The sequence below is a fragment of the Conger conger genome, chromosome 9 (assembly GCF_963514075.1).
Source record: "Conger conger chromosome 9, fConCon1.1, whole genome shotgun sequence".
NCBI classification, from domain to species: domain Eukaryota; kingdom Metazoa; phylum Chordata; class Actinopteri; order Anguilliformes; family Congridae; genus Conger; species Conger conger.
In genome coordinates this window covers 4,404,732-4,413,965 of record NC_083768.1, presented here as the reverse complement: position 1 = coordinate 4,413,965, position 9,234 = coordinate 4,404,732, and the positions used below count along the sequence as shown (strand labels likewise).

The following is a 9,234-nucleotide window of genomic DNA, read 5'->3' as shown; positions in this document are numbered from 1 at the left end:
AGCTGGGGTGAGAAGGCAGGAGAGATAAGTTATCAAACAATAAAGAGCATAATATAGGAAGAAATGTGTAATAATGTAATGATTTATCACTGAATGATTTATATTTCTCATTAAGTTCTGCTGTGAGCATAGCCCCTTTCTGCCCTTAAAGGGTCAATATCTCATACATATAGGATTGTGAAGGGCAGTTTTCCTGAGAATGCTGGCATCAGTATATTTCAGACAGGGGGGCATTTAACTTTTTGATGAGGGGGTGGGGGGGGGGTATTCACTTGACTTCATTATTTTAATAAGCATTTTATTTCATCTGGTCTTTTATTCCAAAATTAAGATTGTATAAAACCCCCTGTCGCTACGGTGACCAGAGACACTGACGTCATCAGCACGAGACGAGACAAGTTTCGTCAGTTCAATTGAGACATCGTGTCGGTATCAGTTTCGTTCTGCTGGGGTTAAACTAATCATCCTAAACCAAGTCAGTTACTAGATACTTTGGTTCCCATTGTTCCTTATTTATTGTGGATACATGTGTGCGTGCAAGAGCATGTAAGTGATGTTTTCCCTACAGTATACAATACGAATATGTTCGACTAGGAACGTTAGCTAGCTAACTAATATGTAGCTTGGCGAATTGCTGTATGAAACTGTGCGTGCCGTTTATTCCAGTATTACGTGCGTAGCGCTATTGTATAGTCTATGCTGCCATCTAGAGGGACTAGAGAGTAGTGTTATACTGTTAACTTGGTTAGGTTGAATTTGTGCTGTCGTGTAGTTCTACGCAGCCAACGTTATTCCAATGTTATTACTGCGATCAGTGATTCTTTATTCCTTTCGGTTATATTTCTGAGACCACACAAACAGCCATGTTTATTCATGCTGTAATGTACCATAGACAAATTACAAGTAAACATCTCATCGAAACTGTGAATCAAGTTGTGGAAGTCAATCCTTTTATCAATCCTCCGCTTTCTGACCGAAGCAAGGAATATCAGGCTGTTAGCACGCCAGTCTATTCTCTGCACACCTGTGTCACCTACAAAGATGTTTCAAATACTGCTGCGCCTTCTGATCCTCCTCCCGTTCTGAAACATTATTTTCAGCTCACTCCTTCTACAGGACAAGAGTTAGTAGATGCTCTTAAAGAAATACACTCTTTAAAGTCAGCTGGCCCTGATGGTCTTAATCCAAATCAGGTGGAGACTGCAGCCGAAGTCATTGCATACCCACCAAGGTGTTTATGATTTAAAGATTTTCAACCAGCATACAGTCTTCCCTTTTGGACAATAATCAGATTGAATCCAGACTAATCACCAGGGAAGCGGGGAAATGGAGATGGGTTTATTTACAGAGAAAGCCAAAGGAACCTGTTAAACATGGGGATGGACCTGGTGTGGATGGTAATCTCATGGATTGTTCTGCATGGTGATGTGTCAGCCAAGGATTATAATGTCATTTTAGGGGGTGACCATGTGATGCCTACATCACAAACACTGTTCCCTCACTGTTGTGGATTTTTGTTTGGTAGTTTATTTTGGCAGTGGTGATAGCGGAGGAGAATTCTGCCAGGAGAGACTGGTTGGAGGACCCTGTGGTTTGTGCCTGGGAGCTTGTTAATTGTTTGGGCATGTTTTTGACCTTGAGAATCTGTACTGATGTTCATAGGAATTGGTTGTGCATGTTTCAACAGTCAATATCACACATTTTAAACAACAGACACCTTGTTCACCTGTCAACTTCATCACCAGCCATTTCATGTTGTTTTGAATTGTCCTTGAGAACCTGCATACATACAGTCTCAACTGAAGATTTTTAAAAGTTTAAATAAATTGCCATCCTTTAGGTTTGTGTCATTGGTAGTAGCCCAAAATTGTTGATTAAAATGTAAATATTCCACCAAAGTAATTATCATTTTACTCTACGGATGTGATAATCCCTCTACTGAAATTGTACAGATGGGCTTCAGATACATTGCAGCTGATAGCTGGAACAATCTGCAAAAGCATCTTGAATCGTATTGGTCTTCTGCTGCTGTAACCTATCCACTTAGAGGTTTTGATGCATTGTGTGCATGCCACTGTTTTAATACCACTGGTTATTTGCGTTACTGTCACCTTCCTGTCAGCTTCGAACAATCTGGCCCTTCTCCTCTGACCTCTCTCATTAACAAGCCGTTTCTGCCAGCAGAACTTCTGCTCACTGGATGTTTTTTGTTTTTCACACCATTCTCTGCAAACTGAAGAGAATGTTGTGAATGAAAATCCCAGATCAGCAGTTTCTGAGATACTCAAACCACCCTGCCTGGCACCAACAATCATTCCATGGTCAAAGTCACATTACCTGTTGGACTCGGGGAGCGCCATCACGCTGGTGAGGCCCGCCCTAGCGGGAGAGAGGCGAGGCAAAACAATCGCCGTCACCTGCGTCCATGGTGACGTGTGACACTACCCCACCACCGAGGTGACCATAACCACCCCTAGGGGGCAATTCACAGGGAAGGTGGGGGTAGTAGAAAATTTGCCAGTGGGGGTGCTGTTGGAGAGAGACTGCCCGTTGTTCCGTACCTACTGGGATGAGGGGCCGACAGCAGAGAGACCAACCACCACCACCCGAACCCGCCGTTGGGGCCACCGGGAGCCACACCCGGTCTGGGTCGCCCCGTCCGTGGAGAGTGACGCAGAGGAGACCCCAACCCCAGTGACGAGAAGACCGACATCACGACCCCCCACGGGAACCACAGACACCGCCCCGGAGGGCCCCACCCCACCGCCGACCGAGCCCAGCAGCACTGGGGAATTTTCCGAATTCTGACCAGAGGCAGAAGGGGCCCCAACGGATTTTGGCGCTGCCCAGCTGCAAGACCCCAACCTTGCACAGGCCTGGAAAACCGCCGCCTATGTCGAGGGTGTCCCACAAGAGGGGGTGAGTAGGCCGGCGTTACCCTACTTTCAAGTCCAGAACGGGTTCCTATATCGGGTTTGTAGGGTGAACGAAGAGAAGGTGGAGCAACTACTGGTGCCCCAGACCCACACCGCCAAGGTCAAGGTATCTTGCCCACACTCATCTGCTGGGGGCGCACCTGGGGCACGAGAAGACCCAGGAGAGGATCCTGTCCCGGTTCTACTGGCCGGGGGTCGTGGAGGACTATTGCCGGCAGTGTGCGACGTGCCAACTGCACAGCCCGAAGGTGACGTATCGAAACCCCCTAATACCCCTCCCCATCATCGATGTGCCGTTTCGCAGGATAGCCATGGACATAGTGGGACCCCTACCAAAGTCCAGCCGGGGCCACCGCTACATCCTGGTAATCCTGGATTACGCCACCCGCTACCCTGAGGCCGTGCCATTGCGGGCCGCGACAGGGAAAAGTGTCGCGAAGGAACTTTTCCTGTTGTTCAGCCGGGTGGGGATAGCGGAGGAGGTTCTAACTGACCAGGGGTCATGCTTTATGTCTCTAGTGATGAAGGAGATGTGTCGACTGCTCCAGATTAAACAGCTACGGACCTCGGTCTACCACCCTCAGACCGACGGGTTGGTGGAGCGGTTCAACAAAACCTTGAAGGCGATAATGAGAAAGATGATCGACACAGATGGTCAGGACAGGGATCACTTACTGCTATATTTGCTGTTTACTATCCGTGAGGTCCCCCAGGCATCTACCGGCTACGCCCCCTTCAAACTACTCTACGGGAGGCGACCCCGGGGCCTGTTGGACCTGGCGAAGGAGGCTTGGGAACAGCAGCCATCCAGACAGCGCTCCCTGGTGGAGCATGTGGTCGAGATGGACCACCGGATGGCAAGAATCTGGCCGATGGTCCGGGAGCACATGACCCAGGCCCAGGCAGAGCAGGCTCGGCTGTATAACAGGAATGCCCAGGTGCGTGAGTTTCGGCCCGGAGACAAAGTAATGGTCCTGATCCCCACCAATGAGTGTAAGTTCCTGGCCAAATGGCATGGGCCCTATGAGGTGGTGGCCAAGGTAGGGCCAGTCAACTACATCATAAGACAGGTAGGGAGGAGACACACCCTCCAAAAATACCATGTAAATTTGTTGAAAAGATGGCATGAGCCTGTGCACAATACTGCTCCATCCTGTCTGATAGTAGGGGGCGCCATCGGAACTCCGGAGGTGGCCATGGGAGACCTACTAACCAACCGACAGTGACAAGACCTCCGGGAGATGGTGAGCCGACACACGGACGTGTTTTCCCCCCTCCCGGGCCGGACAACCCTGGTCCACCACGACATCATCACCGAGGCTGGGAAGAAGGTACGGCTGTGACCCTACCGGATCCCGGAGGCTAGAAGGCAGGCCATCCGGGAGGAGCTGGCAAGGATGCTGGACTTGGGGGTGATCGAAGAGTCCCAAAGTGCCTGGTCCAGCCCGGTCGTGCTACTGCCAAAACCAGATGGCAGCTGGCGTTTTTGTAATGACTTTAGGCAACTGAACGAAATCTCCCAGTATGATGTCTACCCCATGCCCCGGGTAGATGAACTGATTGAACGGCTGGGACCAGCCCGATACATCGGCACTCTAGACCTTACCCGAAGGTACTGGCAGGTACCCCTCACCCTGCAGGCGAGGGAGAAGACGGCCTTCGCCACCCCAGATGGTCTGTTCCAATACCGAGTGCTGCCGCTTGGAGTCCATGGAGCCCCCGCCACCTTCCAACGCCTGATGGGCAAGATCCTACGACCACACAGGGAGTATGCCGCCGCCTACCTGGATGACATTGTGATCCACAGCGCTGACTGGGAGAGCCACCTGAGGAGGCTGGAGGCCGTGCTGAGGGCCCTCCAGGAGGCCAGGCTAACTGCTAACCCCGCTAAATGCCGCCTGGGTCTGGAGGAGGCCGACTACTTAGGCCACACGGTGGGACGAGGATGTGTTCGACCCCAGAGCCGGAAGGTGGACGGAATCGCTCACTGGCCACGACCCACCACCAAGAGGCAAGTCCGGGCGTTCCTGGGATTAGTGGGCTATTACAGGCAGTTCATCCGGGACTTTGCCACGAGAGCAGCCCCACTGCACGAACTGGCAAAAAACGACGGAGGCCATACCGTGAAGTGGTCTGACGAGGCGGACCAAGCCTTCCTGGACCTGAGAGCGGCCCTGGGCCAGGAACCCGTTTTAACCACCCCTAACTTTGCCCAGAAATTTGTTTTACAGACGGACGCCTCGGAGACAGGACTGGGAGCCGTCCTATCACAGATACAGGATGCCACGGAGCACCCCATAACCTACATCAGCCGGAAACTGTTAAAGCACGAGAGCAACTACAGCACCGTGGAAAAGGAGTGCGTGGCCATCAGATGGGCAGTGGGTAAGCTCAAATATTACCTCCTGGGGCGAGAGTTCGTCCTCGTCACTGACCATGCACCCCTAACATGGATGTATCGGTGCAAGGACATGAACGCCAGAGTGACCCGGTGGTTCCTGGAGTTGCAACGCTTCAAGTTCAAGGTGAAACACAGAGCCGGGAGGGAAATGCGGACGCCCTGTCCAGAATGAATGAGGGCCTGTTTTGTAACGCTCCCGCCGAGGGCTGGGAGCTGAGGGGGAGGAAATGTGGTGGCCCGACCTGCGATCGGTGCACCACTGGGGTCGAACAGCCAGTGCGCCGGCGCCAAGCGCTGGGGGAGATTATTAACTCTGAATATTTTCCTCTGACGTATCTAAGAGCGGCACCTTGGAGAAAGGCCGGGAGGAGTATCAGCACCAAGGACAGCGGCCCCGAGGCGAGACGCGTGCGGAATGTGAGGGGAAACTACTAACCTCCTCTGATTAAACAGGCACAGCTGCGCCGAGTTCGCGGAAGGGAGCGGCAGCATTTAAAAAGAGAGAACAAACGCCAAGCGGGGCTCATGACGGAGGAGGGTTACATGGAGCCCAAGTGAGTAAAACCCTACTATTGAACCCCAAGCTAAACCAGCCGCAAGAGAAGCGGAAAGAGCCTGGACGTACCACGAGAGAGCCCAGTGGCACGAAACGAACCTCCGCGAACGAAACCTCCAACCACGAGGACTCGCGTGAGGAAATCTCCACCCCCCTAACCCCGCTATTCTCTCCCTCTCTGCACCCAGAACGGAGCCTCCCAGGCGGACGACTAGGCGGCCGGAACGCCGCAGGAATCGCCCTAATCCCACGGACGGAGGAAGGACGAACAGAATTCCCGTGTCCCTTTTTCCGTTTTTTTTTCTTTTTCAGTTTTTGGATTTTTCCTTTTTGATTTTGATTTGTTTGACCAGACAAGCACCTGGCTGGGCTCAATAGCTAGACAGTGCCCTGAAGGCCCGTGTAAAACAAATAAAATCATTGTTTTGCACCAATTTTACTCTCTCTCTCTCTCTCAACAAGCGGCTCGCCACAACGTACACACACGCACACACACGCACCGCACACACATTCTCACACACATGCACATATGCACACACACACACACACACACACACACACTTGTACGAATGCACACACAAGCAACACATGCACAAACCTAAATTCCCTTTCTGTTTGGTTGTATTTTGTTTTTACAATATATACATATCTGTCTCTCTCTGTCTTTCTTTTTCAGAGATGGGGAACATTCATATTTCCAATGCGACAGCAAAACCCATTATTGCCTACTACAGCAAGGACCCGATCGATGACAAAGAGAAGGCAAAAGCCAAATCTGTGAAAATCCCTGCCAAAAGCTACATCCAATGTTCCTCAAATGAGCCGATGTTTGTCATTGTGTATTACGAGGAAGGCAACCATGTCACAGACAGCGCCTATATTAACTCCAATCACTCTGTTTTGTTCACTGATGCTGGGAAAGTCTTGCATTCATACGCTGAAACAATTTCAGCCGAGTGACAAGAAAGACACAGCCAGTCACCAAGCTGGGGCACACTGTGTACATGCTGAAGATCAGCCAGTGACCAACACCCCTCCACTTATATCAAAGCAAAAGTGATGAGCATTTGGTGGATGGTCGTATAATATCTGTAAACCTTTTGACCTCTTGTTCTGCTGCTTAATAAACTGAAGCAATCATATAAAGGCCATCTTGTCCTTCTGTGTTTATTTTGCAGTCTTGACCAGCCCTTAATAAGGACATCTGGAGAAAAGGTTGTTCTGCTTTAAAACATTTCACTTTTCAGGGGTTATTTTTTGAGAAAGCAGATTTATTCAAGAATGGTGTGCAACCAAGGAATGTGCCAAAGACTGTTTATAAAAGTCAAAACTTGTTATAAGAGTAAGAATCAAATGGCACACCTTTCATTATGTAATAGATATTAAATACATTTTATTTACATTTACTTCCAAAGGAAAGAAATGTTGATACAAAATTACTCATTTGAGTTTAATTTTTTTATTCAATCAGCAGTAATGTTTTCAAACTGCCCAAAATGCCGAAGTTAAGCAATGCAAACAATGTTTTAATGCATTTTTAAAAAATTATGCAAATAATGCATTTATCCTTTGAATGCAATTTTCCCTGGCAAGCTCCATTATACTGAAAACTAGATCATCCTTCACATGAAAAATCAAGAAGCTAGTCTGTCACAGCAACTGCTTCAGTGAAACTCGGTGCTGAAGTAGAAGTCCCAGTATGACATAGCCAAGCAGTCCCGTTTACATTCTCAATTCTGAATTCCCTAAATGTATTATAGTCATTTAAATTCTCACATTCCACAGGGCAGTAAGAGTCTTTATTTTAGTAGGCTACATCAGGCTACATCGTTTGCGATGCTTTTGAACATTTGTATTAATCAAGTCAGAACCATGGACCAACATGGATGGTCATAGAATCAAATCAACAAATCAACTAGTTTCGATTTTTACATAACTAAAGCTTAGGCCTATGCTACTTGTGTGTCAGTATCAGAGGAAAAGCACAACACAATAAATTCACTGAATGTATTGTTCACTGTGTTCTTATGCCTAATTCACTGGATGCATTTTTTTACAATAAAATATGAATTAATGTATGAAAATCAGTTACTTTCTTAACTTTTGTTTTAGCCTTCAATTAACAAAAAGTAAAAAAAAACAGTATATTTCTATGTATTGCAGGTATTTATTCTTAATTATGGACGTAACTCCTCCTCCAGTTGATAAAACTAAGTGGACCTATTTGGTCGCTGCCTCATTGTTAAGGGATACAATTCATACTTTCATAAGGTTTTTAAAAACAGCCCCCTGACTTAACATTGGTGGAACAGCAGAAACCCAGTCCAACAATTGAAAAAACAAATCTAATTCACGGTAACTGCAGGAGAATTAGCAGCTTCTTAGGCTAATTAGAATGCAATGCGAGTGAAGTACATTTACGGACTTATGACTAATGTTAATTAATGATTACAAGATTGAGCAGTTCTCACATTAACGTCATTAACGTTCTCACAGTGATTGCGATGGGCAACTGCCACTGAAAACAGGGTAGCATTTGAGCGATTATTTTTCCAAAAAGCCGTCCAGTTTATGTTGTTTTGCTACCTTTCACAGGATCAAGACAGTTCACATTGGAAAACAATGAACATATTTCCCAGCAGCACTCTTGGTATATCAGAAAATAACACCAACACCAAAAGAATTAGCCTGCCTCCTGCCATTTCATTGAATAGTTTATACAATATAGCCCTTTTTCTGTAAATTAGATGCACGGTATGAATTTTTGCATGATCACATATTGTAGATGGAAAGCGTAATAACCATGACTGAGACGAGCTTGCTTATTTAAGGATATATAAACAAGGCAAACATGGTTGTGTAATTTTCCGGTGAGTGGGTAAAATCGGACGTACTGAGTAGATACGTGGGTGCTCCTAGACCGTGCCCCCCTCGCCCCCAAACCAGGGGCCCTGGAGCAACCGCACCTGCTGCACTGCCTATATGAGCACCACGGCATCCAGTACACTATTTCACTTCTGTTGGAAGACATTAGAAACTCAACAATCTCAGTTAAACTCAAATATTGTGCTCATCACTTCCAGACATCTTGGCAGTTCAGTTGCTGAGTCTTCACAGTAGTGCAGCTCTGATTACAACACAACGTAAGCTGTAAGGTGTCATACGCATATTTATGTGTTTGTGAGACTAGTAACAAGGCAGGATTTGGCAAGCTCTAGCCAATCGAATTGGGCAAAAATAAAGCAGTTGTGCATGTATTTACTTATAGAATCAAAGTTGTCATGACAGTAACGTGTGGGTGTTTTAGTAAAGTGGGTTGTGTTTCTGAGGTAAGTTTGTGT

The 9,234-nt window shown here is 47.5% G+C and overlaps 1 long non-coding RNA gene across 1 annotated transcript; it reads left to right on the top strand.

Moving 5' to 3' along the window:
- The first annotated feature begins 407 nt into the window (after positions 1–407).
- On the top strand, positions 408–7,039 carry LOC133136265 (uncharacterized). The gene is made up of 2 exons (XR_009709498.1): positions 408–546; positions 6,570–7,039. It is a non-coding gene; the product is annotated as an uncharacterized LOC133136265 (long non-coding RNA).
- The last annotated feature ends 2,195 nt before the right edge of the window (positions 7,040–9,234 follow it).